This window comes from Elephantulus edwardii, unplaced genomic scaffold (assembly GCF_000299155.1).
Source record: "Elephantulus edwardii isolate Elephantulus edwardi_28Jun2011 unplaced genomic scaffold, EleEdw1.0 scaffold00306, whole genome shotgun sequence".
NCBI classification, from domain to species: domain Eukaryota; kingdom Metazoa; phylum Chordata; class Mammalia; order Macroscelidea; family Macroscelididae; genus Elephantulus; species Elephantulus edwardii.
This window is the reverse complement of record NW_006400056.1, coordinates 273,549-286,291: the sequence shown is the minus strand read 5'-3', so window position 1 is coordinate 286,291 and position 12,743 is coordinate 273,549. Positions and strand designations below refer to the sequence as shown.

General features: G+C 43.7%; 2 pseudogenes; one reads left to right on the top strand and one right to left on the bottom strand.

Moving 5' to 3' along the window:
• The first annotated feature begins 504 nt into the window (after positions 1-504).
• LOC102847974 lies at positions 505-831 on the top strand (annotated as a pseudogene).
• A 7,074-nt stretch (positions 832-7,905) lies between these two features.
• LOC102847572 lies at positions 7,906-8,315 on the bottom strand (annotated as a pseudogene).
• Positions 8,316-12,743: the final 4,428 nt, after the last annotated feature.

The following is a 12,743-nucleotide window of genomic DNA, read 5'->3' as shown; positions in this document are numbered from 1 at the left end:
TTGAGCTAATTTAATTTAAAAGAAAAATCATCCACTCTTCTGTCATCTTTATTTTTGTCTAGCTTTCAGATGCCTAGAAAGTGGTTGAAAAGACCACATCTGAATCAAGCACACTTTAGTCTTCAAACCGACATCACTGTTCTTCAGTAATCTGGAAAGGTCCCTGATAGTGGGTTTGCCCAATGTAGTACGTCTCCTGATCTCCTGACTGCTGGTACCAAGGGTGGTGAGTCATAGATTAAGAGGTTAGAATCTCTGCCCTCAACCTTTGAGGCTCCCATCTTCTCTGAAGAGGTTTGAATCTCCACTCCACCTGTAAGACTATGTCTTCATCAGCCTTGCTTGATTGGCTACTAATTGAAAATTGGTAGTTTAAGTCTACCCCAAGTCATTTTAGAATTGTCTTTGCCTTGTGGTCTACTATAAAAAAAATCAGCTTTCCGTCCCTGTCACCTCTGAGGTCGCACACACGAGGCCTGCCCACCGCCACCGCCGAGATGCGTTATGGTCACATCCTATCTCCTGGCCGCCCTTGGGGGCAATTCCTCCCCCAGCGCCAAGAACATCAAGAAGATCCTGGACAGCGTGGACATCAAGGCTCAACAAGGTCATCAGTGAGTAAGTGGGAAGAACATTGAAGACGTCATTGCCCAGGGTATTGGTAAACTTGCCAGCATGCCTGCTGGTGGTGCTGTGGCCGTCTCCGCAGCCCCTGGCTCTGAAGCACCTGCTGCCAGCTCTGCCCCAGCTGCAGCAGAGAAGAAGAAAGAAGAGAAGAAGGAGAAGTCTGAGGAGTCAGATGATGACATGGGCTTTGGCTTGTTTGACTGAGTCCCCTTCCTGCAAATAAAGCCTTTTTGTGTTAAAAAAAAAATCAGCCATTGAAACCCCAATGAACAAGCAGGCAGACAAGATGAGCAATTATGAGGAGGTAGAAGGACCACACTTGTGACCCCACATCAGTTTGGCAGATGATATTTTTACAGTAAATTCTGATATTTATCAGTAAATTCTGTAAACACATCCATGTGTGTAACAGAAATATGTCAATTGATATGCCACCAATTCCTGGGCCAATTCCTTCAGAGCAGCTTGAACTTCCTCCTTCATCACCGTTGATCATATGTTGTTTCATGAAATTCTTCTGTATCAGTCAATTCTTTTTGGTACAGTGATTGTATACTCCTTCCATCTTCATTTGATTCTTTCTGGATCTTTCAATTTCTGTCCACAGCATCTTTTAAGTATTGCAACTCAAGGTTTGAATTTGTTCCTCAGTTCCTTTAGTTTAAGAAATGTTGAGCGAGCTCATCCTTTTGATTTTCCAACTCTAGCTCTTTGCACATTTCATTATAATACTTTGTCTTCCAGAGTTGCCCTTTGAAATCTTCTGTTCAACATCTTAATTCCTGTTTTCTTTCCCCTGCTTTGGTTTCTCAGTGTTCTAATACAATATTCAGAGTCTCTTCTGACATCCACCTTGGTCTTTTGTTTTTCTTCTTTGCAATGAATGATGTTTTGCATTCTTCCTGGATGATATTTTTTTTTTTAATATCCTCCCACAGTTCATTTGATCTTCACTAATTAATTAGTATTCAAGGACTCAAACCTGGTCCTGATATGGTCTTCAAATTCACGAGGGATAGACTCAGGTCAAACTTCAGTTCTTGTGGATTTGATTTTATTTTCATTGGTATCAGTTTGAACGTTCATATGAGTAGTTGATCTGATCCACATCAGCATCTGGCCTAGTTTTCACAGCTGATAGAGCTTCTCCAGTGATTTTTCCCAAAGGTGTAATTAATCTGATCTCTGTGTGGACTGTCAGGTGAAGTCCATGTGTATAGTTGTCATTTGTGTTTCATAGAAAAGGTATTTGCCGGGCTGCCCTCGGCCCCGGCTGGGGGCCAGCCATCGCGGCCCTCTGCCTGGGGCGGGCTGCCCTCGGCCCCCGGCTCGGGGGAGCCGTTGTGGCCCTCAGGATGAGCTCCTCAGTCCCCAGATTGTGCCATCTGACCCCTGGGTGGGGAAGGAGAAAAAAGAATGCCTAGAGTACCCAGAGAATGTTACCTAGGCCGCCTTCTGCCACCCTCCCCCCCAGTAAACCTGAAAGCAACACCCTCAAAGCCCTTCTATTTGTAACTCACAAGTTTGTTCTCTCTAGGTTTGCTCCCTTTCCTATAGGTAACCTTAACACTGAGTTTTACTCCAGAATTGACCCTAAACCCAGTACCAGTGACAAAAAGGAAATACAACTGACAGCTAAGGAAGCAAAGGAGGATGGAGCCTCTGGGTTCAACCAGCCATCCCCACTGGACCCACCTGGGAAAACACTTTGCAGTCCAGAGGGGAGCAAATGACAGGAAAATATCTTCTAACAGAGCAAGAAGGCAAGCAGCTTTAATCCAAGACCATCAGTAAGGAGATAAAGTGTCCTCCCTTCCCCCTTTACATCTATACCCCTGTTCAGCATGAAGAAGCCAGAAAGTCGGCATCCAATTCCCAAATCAATAAGACAGTTGTTTTAATTACTATTGGAAAATGCTTGTCATTTCTCTGTAGCATCTGGTCCCCACTGGACCCTCATCATTTCCTTCACCTGCTCCCACTACCGACCAAACTGTGCAGCTCTGCAACTGCATCCTGGCCCATCCTCACCCTTCTGCCCCCAACCCTCACCTCCTTGTACCCCCAATATGTTTTTTCCAATAAAAGAAAAGGGGGGAAAAAGAAAAGAAAAGGTATTTGGAATGAATAAATCATTGATTATACAGAATTCTGTCATTTTTGTCTAATGCTCACCAGGTTGTGCCAAGAAATCTGGAGGACAACCACCTGGTCAACTGACTGGAATAGATCCATATTTGTTCCCATTCCAAAAAAAAAGGTGAACCTAAAGAGTATGGAAATTATCAAACAATATCATTAATATCACATGCAAGCAAGATCTTGCTGAAAATTATCCAAAAATGACTGAAACAGTTAATCAACAGAGAGCTGCCAGATGTACAGGCTGGGTTTAGAAGAGGCCGTGGCACCAAGGACATCATTGCCAATGTTAGATGGATCTTGGCTGAAAGCAAAGAGCACCAGAGGAAGGTCTATCTGTGTTTTGTTGATTATGCAAAGGTATTTGACTGTGTGGATTACAACAAACTATGACTAACTTTGAGAAGAATGGGACTCCCCCAAACACTTGATTGTGTTTATGTGAAAACTATACTTGAATCAGAAGGCAGTCATCAGAACAGAGCAAGGAAACATTGCATGGTCAAAATCAGGAAAGGTGTATGCCAGGGATGCATTCCTTCTCCATATCTTCTCAATTTCGATATGGAACAGATCATCCAGGAGGCTGGGCTCTATGAGGAGGAATGTGGCATCAGGACTGGAGGAAGATTCCATCAACATCCTGAATTATGTAGATGACACAACCTTGCTTGCTGAAACTGAGGAGGACTTAAGGCATTTGCTGCAGAAGGTCACAGACTGCAGACTTCAGTATGGATTGAAGCTCAACATCAGGAAAACAAAGATTCTCATCATGGCCAATTGGCAGCATCATAATAGATGGAGAAGAGATTCAGCTTGCATGGCTGCACAAGCAACACTTTTGGTACCAGCTGCCAGGAAATCAAGAGATGAATTGCATAGGGAAAATCCTCTGTCAGGGATCTCTCCAGAGTAATGAAGAGCAATGATATAATTCTATAGACTAAGGTGCACCTTATCAGGCCATGTTATTGTTGTTGTGTACCGTCAAGTTGGAACTGACTCATAGCTGACCCACCAGCAGGTTTTCAGAGGCAGTTAATTGCATGGGAGGAGATTGTCTACCCTTCTCCCATGAAGCAATTGGTGGATTTGAACTGCATACCTTTTGGGATTGCCACTAGGCCACCAGAGCTCCCTATCCAGGCATCAGAGAGCTGGACAATGACTAAGGATGGTAGAAAAAGAATTGATGCCTTTGAATTGTGGTGCTGGAGTATTAAACATATATATATATCATGGACTGCTAAGAGAGCAAACAGATCTGTCTTAGAGAGGGTGAAATCAGGCTGCTATTTGGATGCAAGGATTTCTGACCTCCATCTGACATATTTTGGGCATCCTGCCAGGAGGGACCAATCCTTGGAGAAGGACATCATGCTTGGAAGGGTGGAGGGACAGTACAAGAGAGGCAGACCCTGGATGAGATGGATTGACTCAGTGACTTGGATTAAGGGTGTTGGTGTGTCGGAATCAGTGAGACTGACTCAGGACAGGCAGGGTTTAAAGCTGTTGTACATAAGATCATAGCGACTCAATGGCACATAACAGCAACAACATAACAGAACCAACAAGGGACAGTGCTTTGCAAACTTCTTAATCACATTCAAACAACCTGAGGGACCGAGTTGTTGGCTTGTATTGGGACCATAGTTTTGGGAGACATAAGGTCAATTGGCATAACATACAACGTCTACATCCTACTTTAGTGAGTAGTAATGGAAACCTTCAAAGCTTGAAAGCAGCTGGGGAGCTCTGGTGGCCTAGTGGCAAGAAGCTGCACTGTAATCCTGATGGCTTGCATTTTGATTCCACCAGATGCTCCTCTGGAGAAAGTAGGGCAATCTCCTCCAGTGTCAGTCAGATCTGACTCAACAGTACACAACAAGGAAAAACAAGACAAAAAAACAAACCAAAAAAGCTTGAAGGCCACTAAGATGGAAACTATTAGTCTCATCCTGTCTGGAATAATAAAGAAGGAAGAATAGCAAGGATGTACTGAAATAATTAGTCCAAAGGACTTAAAAACCACATGGACCTCCATTTCTAAGACCTTGAAACCAGAAAAACTAGATGATGATGCCTGTCTACCACCAATGTCTACTTTAGGTGGAATCACAATAGAAGATCCCAGATAGAGTAGGGGCAGGGAAGAATGTGGAACAAACTCCAGAAACATTTAAAAGACCAGGCTTACTGATCTGAAAAAATCCTGAAGGCTGGAAGGGATAGAGTAGAAGGATGAATGGCAATGAGAATTACAGGGAGGAGGTGGGGAGAGTGCAATTACCTTCTAGGTATTGTAATGAATCTTATAACACAAAATGTGTGTGAATGGTGGAATATTAATAATGTGACACAATCTACTGTCATATACTGTTGTAAACTTTCATTCAAACCACAATTATACAAAAAAAAATAATACCTGTAGGGGTAAAGAAAACTCTGTAGTTCTTTAACACACATGAGGTTGTTATGAGACAGAATCAACTTAATGCAACTAGCTTAAACTAAACAGTAAGAAAACAAACAAGCCAAAGAGAACTTGGACAAGAAAACAATGTAATCAAATTTTGTAAACAAATCAGAATAAAATTAAATTTAAAAAAGATACAAGGAGGACAAATTAACACAAGCAAAGATGTTTAACATAATTAACTATTGTTGTAGTGTACCCTTCAGTGGAAATTGACTCATAGCTGACCCTCCAGCAGGTTGTCAGAGGCAGTAAATCAGAAGGAAGGAGGTTGTCCATCTTTTCTCCATGGAGCAGCTGGTGGATTTGAACCATGTGGCTTCAAGTTGGCACTGCAACTCCTTATCACTAGGCTACTATTGTTCCCTCAATAAGAAAGGACTGTTATGTGCCATCGAGTCACCTGCAAAACATAGTGACCCTCTGCACAGCAGCTCTGAACCCTTCCCTGTCCTGAGCCTGTCTCACTGACTCTGACACACTTATCCCCATTGCCCCAGTTACTGTACCAATCCATCTCATCTGGGGTCTTCCTCTTCTGTGCTGTCTTTCTACCCTTTCAAGCATGATGTCTTTCTCCAGCAAGTGGTCTCTCTTGGCCATGCTCCCAAAGGATGTGAGACAGAGCTTCAAAAACCTAGCCTCCAAGGAGAAGCTTGATTTCACCCTCTCTAATATAGACCCATTTGTTTTCTTGGCAGTTCATGGTATGTTTGAGACTCTTCTTCAGCACCACAATTTGAAGGCATCACTTCTTCTAACATCTTTAGTCATCGTCAAGCCTTCTGACACATAGCAAGTAAATGCAAAGACCATAGCCTGGATCAGGTGCACCTTAATCTCTAGACTGACATCGTTGCTTTTCAGCACTCTGGAGAAGTCCCTGATAGCAGATTTTCCCAATATAATTTGTCTTTTGATTTACTGACTGCTGATGTTAAGAGTGTTGATTGTGAAGCCAAGCAAGCTGTAATTACTAACAACCTCAGTCTCTTTTCCTTCTATCATGATTATATACAAGATAATTCATATGATACAATTTGGGGGGACCATATACTGGAAAACACAGCACAACACAACAAAACAAATGAGTACAAATAAAACTGGTGACATTTTATAGGGTCTGTAGTCTGTACTCCAGTTAATAATATTCCATCTTATATCAGTTTCCTGGCTTTGGCAGTGTGCCGTGGTTATGTAAGATGTTATCATTAGGGGAACTGGGGGAAGCTGGAGGAAGGTACACGGGAACTCTCTGTACTATTTTTGAGACTACTTGTGGGTTATTTAAACTATTTAATAAAAATTTAAAGTATTGCTAGCTTTGAGTTGCTTTGCTTAATTTATTTTTTTTCCTTGTAAAAACATAATATGAAGATGATGGATAGAGCTAGCACAACTTGTGTGACAGTGGTAATCCCTGTCCACGACGGAGCATTTCTGAAAAGATACACAAGGGCCTGGGAAGATTGGAGCTACCTAAGAGGGAACTGGATGTCAGGGGACAGGGTAGGAGGAAGCTTGATTATTCAAATGTTCTCTAGAGACTTCTGACTTTTATCCTGTGTGCCTCTCTTATCTAGTAAAACTCTGTCTAGTTTTTCAGAAAGCTGAGAATGGAGGCTGAGGCCACTCTCTTGGGCACAGCGATCCTCAGGAAGTCTGTTCAGAAGAGTACAAAGATTTGATGGATCTAAATTCCTCAACCAAGATACTAGAAAACAAAGATAGCAGATTTGGAGAATAAGTCTAGAGTCTTGAGTTTTGAAAAGGAGAAGATAAAAAAGTACATCAAACATCAACGGAAGGGAGAAATGGAAGGAAAGAAATAAAAAAAGGAGATTAACCAAGCACGGAACTGTAAACAGCAGGTACAGTCATTAGGAACAGCGGTCTGGCCAGCTGATGACAAGAAATGTGTGATTTCCGGTCTTGAACGTTCCCCATAACTGCCCTGGGATCAGAGGAGCAACTTTGCCCACTGTCATCCCCAACAAGTGTCAACTCCCACAGGGCCACGCCTGTTTCCGTTTGGGAGCATGCTCATGACTCTACCCTCAGAGATCATCTTCATAAATCAGTGCACTGCACCGGGCCTGAAACCAGCCACCGAGTTAGCCTGACATCACCTCTGACTGGGCCCTCTGCCTACAGCTGGCACCCCTGGATCCTCACTGTCTCCACACGCCACAGTCACATCTGGAGCAGTTTACCCTCTGTGGAGTTTCCTTCCTTGTGCATCTCTGGCAGTGACTATCCCTTCACTCTAACCATCTCTGCCTGGGTACCCTGCCTACATTCAAACCCTGGATTAGCAAGAACAACATCTCTGTGCGGGAAGGCTGGGAGAGGCCAGCAGAGGCTGCATCTCAGACTGGGTGTCCCACTCATCAACACTCCACAGACTAGACACATACATCTTGGGCTCTCGGACACCTCTGGAATGAGAAGGAACTCTGATCTTACTGGGCACCCTCACCCCAAAACTTTTGCTAAGCTGGGACAATCTGGCCCAGACCTACCACCTCACCCCCACGTCACACTGCAGTGGCAAGAACGCTGATCAGGCTCCTAGCCCACCTTCCTCCACGGTCCCCTCCTTTTGTCTCTCATTTTTTTATTTTTCATCACCTTTTTTTTTTTTCCATCAAGACATTTTATTTGGCCTGTATACTACATCCCTTGAAAAAGAACCCCGGGATTTTCCCTCCTGTGTGAATTTTGTCTTGCTTCCTCGTGGTTCACGATGCCCACAGACGTTGTCAGTACAATGAAACCAAACCAACGGGCCGGGAGCATGTTATTCTGCCCCTTTTCTAGATCTTTGAGCTGCACAGCGAATCCGGGGCTGACCACGCCACACTCAATTTAACCTGCCTGTGAGGTTGACAGTAATTTCCCCCACTCTGTGATCATCAAGGATTTCAAATATGCCAATACAGCCATGCTTCGTCATCATGAACCGAACCGAGACCTTGGAGCACGGCCTGATAAGAACCTGGCGCTCGCCTCTCTTCTCGGCATTGCTGACGCTCTTGAGAGCAGCCAGGACGTTCATCCGCACCATGGTGGCATCCCGGAAAGATGGCAGAACGCTTGTCATCGCTTTTTGTATTTTTGTTTCCTTATTCAATTGTCAACATTTTTGGTTTCTGGGGCACTTTCCCCCTATTATTTTCCCCACTTCTTCTGCCTTCTCATCTTCTCTAGTTTTTCTCCATTTCTTCCCTACACTTTCTTTCCCTGGGTTGTTTTTTTGTTGTGTCTGGGTTTTTTTGGTGTTTGGTTGGTTTTTTCTTTTAATTTTTCTTTTTGCCTTCCATTCTGATTCTCTTTCCTTTTGCACTTCTCTCAATTTTGGTTTTCCTGCTTTCTTATAGAGAGCTCTGGTGGTCTAGAGGTATGAAAAACTGCATTCACAAAGGCACACAGCTCAAATCCACCTGCTACTCCTGGGCGGGGGGAGGGGAATGGGCAATCTTCTCTCTTGTGACTCACTGCCTCTGAAACCCTGCTGGACAGTCAGCCGTGGCCAGTTCTGACTTGACAGCAAACAACAACTTTCCTATATTGCCCTATTTTGCTTTTGCTTTTGGGGTACTTTGCATTGTTTCCCTTTTTCTTTCTCTCTTCTTGCACCAGACTTGCCAGTATCCAGCCATGCACATGCTTCCTGCAGCTTCGCTCATTGGGCAAAAGACCAGCTCCTGCTCTACCTTATCAAGGGCAAACTAGACCTTACACAAGCCCAGTCAGTCCTCAACTTCTCTACACCAACAGCAAACAGAAATACACACACCCCTCTACCCTATCACACCCACCAGAAGACAGAAGGTGAAACACTAAAAATATCAAAATTAGCAATTGGCACAACACAAGAGCACAGTTTAATTGGATATTTCAAAACAAAAGAATGCAAAGACTGCAATACTCAATGTCTTGGAGGCAACAGATTATATCAAACCTCTCAATAAACCAGGATAAGATGGCAACAAAAAAAGGAACAAAAGAAAGAATAAAATCTTTCTGAGAAAAAGCTATTGGAACATCCTAATAAAGAATTCAGAGGATGAGTGTGGCACAAGGCACTGTGTGAGGAGATTGTATCCAGAGGACAAGGTTCTGAGCAGAATAAGTCAGTCGTCAAAGGAATAATGTGGTGGAAGGCCACTGTCATAAAACTAAAGGGAAGGGTTACACACAGAGCAAACGTTGAATGGTTATCGGGATGGAAAGAGAGGGAGGGGAGAATGCAAGTAAACAAATAGCTGGAATGAAAGGACAGGTAACATACAATGTAATGATCAGACTTGGTAATTCATTAATTCTGTTGTTGTTTGTTGTTAGGTGTCATAGAGTCACGTTTGACTCACGGTGACCCTGTGAACAGCCAGCCTGAACCCTGCCCTAGCCTGTGTCCTCATCATCATCTCTGAGACACTAGAAGAGCCCATAGCTGATGTCACCATGTCAGTCAATCTTTTGGGGGATCTTCCTTTCCTTCGCTGACCTTCCAAACTTTGCAAACATGGTCTCCCTTTCTAAAGAGTAGCTTCCCCGAGCTACATGTCCAAAGCACGAAAGTCAAAGCTTCACCATCCTTGTTTTCAAGGAACACTCTGGCCACACTTTTCCCAAGACATATCTGTTCTCCAAAACCACAAAACGACAGTTCAAAGGCACCAATTCTTATTCTGTCATCCTTATTCATTGTTCAACTTTCTGATGCATAACTGGTGATTGAGAAGACAATGGCCTAAATCAGGTACATTTTAGTCTATTACTATGTTGTAATTAATATTGTTGTTATGTGCTGGGGAGTCGTTTGCGACTCATAGCGACCCTATATACAACAGCCCTAAACTCTGCTCTGTCCTGTGTCAATCACACTGTCTCTGACACTCCCATCCCAATTACCCCAGTCACTGAATCAATCCACCTCATAGAGGGCCTTCCTCTCCTGCACTGTCCCTCCACCCTCCCAAGCATGCTGTCCCTCTCTAAGGACCGGTCTCTCCTTACAACATGACCAAAATATGTTAGACAGAGCCTCAAAATCCTTGCATCGAGGGAGCCACCTGGTTTAACCCTTTCCAGGATGAATCTGTTTGTTTTCCTAGCAGTACTCTTCTCCAGCACCACAGCTCAAAGGCATCAATTCTTCTTCTATCCTCCTTGGTCATTGTCCAACTCTCTGATGCATAGCAAGTGATTGCGAAGACCATGGCCTGTATCAGATGCACCTTAGTCTCCAGAGAGACACCATTGCTCTTCAGTACTTTAGAGAGGTCCCTAGCAGCAGACTTTCCCATGGCAATGCGCCTTTTAATTTCCTGGCTGCTGGTGCCAAGAGTGTTGACTGTGGAGCCAAGCAGACTAAAGCTGTGAACAATCTCAATCTTTAATATTGATATTATAAAGATATATAAATGATCAATGAAGAGCCAATATTATTTGCAAACCTTCCCTCAAGTCAAGCACAACTCATAGTGACCCTATGAACAAGCAATCAGAATCCTGTCCTATCCTGTGCCATTTTCATCATCTCTGATACACCTGAGCCCATTGCTGAAATCACTATGTCAAGCCTCCGTTTTTCCAAGCATAATGTCCCTCTCCAAGGAAAAGCCTGTCTTTGCAACATGTCCAGAGTATGTGAGACAAAGTTTTTATCATCTTTGCCTCCAAGGAGCATTCTGGCTTCACCTTCTCCAAGAAATATCTGACCATCAAACAACCTGTGGCTCATAATAACCCTATGTACAATAGCTCTGAAGCCTGCCCTGTTCTGAGTCAGTTTCACTGACTCTAACACACCTATCCCCATTACCTCAGCTACTCTATCAGTTCATTTTATCCAGAGTCTTCCTCTCCTCGGCTGTCCCTCCACCCTTCTGAGCATGATGTCTTTCTCCAATGACTGGTCCCTCCTGGCCATGTGCACAAAGTACGTGAAACATAGCTTCAAAATGCTAGCCTTCAAGAAGAAACTTGGTTTCTTCCTCTCTAGGACAAACCTATTTATTTTCTTGTTGGTCCATAGTATGTTCTAAGCTCTTCTATAGCACCACAATACAAAGGCATCAATTCTTCAGTCATCCTTAGTCATTTTCCAGCTCTCTGACGTGTAGCAAAGATGTGAAAATCATGTCCTGGATCAGAACCACCTTAGTCTCTAGACTGATATCATCACTTCTCAGTACTCCAGAGAGGTCCCTCACAGCAGATTTTCCTAGTGCAATTCATCTTTTGATTTCCTGACTGCTAGTGCCAAGAGTGTTGGCTGTGGAGCGGAGCAAGCTGTGTTAACAACCTCAGTCTCTTCTCTATCCATCATGGTGCTGCCAATTGGCCCAGTGGTGAGAATCTTTGTCTTCTTGAGGCTGAACTTCAATGCATATCGAAGACTACAGCCCTCGACCTTCTGTAGCAAGTGCCTCAAGGCCTCCTCAGCTTCAGCAAACAAGGTAGTGCTAATAGTAGTAATAATGAAATCATGGATTTGAAGAACAAAAGCTATTTTTCTATAAATACATATTGGTCATGTGTTTCCTTATACTATTTCACACCATTGGAAAAGTGAATGTTACATTTAAGAAGCCATTGCCCAGTATCAGCATTTTAGTTCTTGTGTGGCAGCATGGAAACATCCGTCTTCTGAGCTGCCAAGTCCAAAATGCTGTCCTGTCCTGCATCTCCATGAACTGCATAGAATGGAACCATGGAGGATCCTTAGGGGTTTTCATGGTTGATTTTCCGAAGTAGATCACCAGGTCTGTCAACCTAGTCTGTCATAGGTTGGAAGCTCCTCTGAAGTCTGTTCAACATCATAGCAATATATGACTCTCCACTGATGGATTGTAACTTCACATGAGATGTAAAGGCTGAGGGTCAAATCCAAGTCTCTTACTCGGGGTGAGAACTCTACCACTGAATCATTGTCTCAGGAGTCACCAAAAGGGCAGAAGGTCTCTGGTATTGAGAATGTGGCAACTGTCAGCCTTTAGCCCCTTGGAGACCACTGTTCAATCTTGTTCTGGGTAGAGGTCAGAATTTGAAGACCTAGGGCCTTCTCCACAACACCCAAAATGGGCACGAAGCTGTGAGGATGGACACTGTGCAACACTGCCATCTAATGGCCAAGGTGTCAGGGCTGAAGAGAGAAGCAACAAGGGTACATACAGCCTTGAAAGGTGGAAAAGCTGGAGACAGACAAAATAAAAGTACACAGCAGTGACTAAGAAATCCACCAAGCCAGAAGCTAACCAGGTATTAAATGGGCAGTGGAAACCAGGCAAGTGTCCATTAGTGGGGGCTTGCCTAAACAAATCATGATGCGTGCATATTATTGAACACTGTGTAGACTTCTTCTCTGGCAGTTACTGTACTGTGGTGGCTGGTGTGTTGCTGTAATGGTGGAAACTATGCCCCCAGTCTTACAAATATCATCAAGGTCACCCATGATGGGCAATCTGTCACAAGACAGATTAGAAAC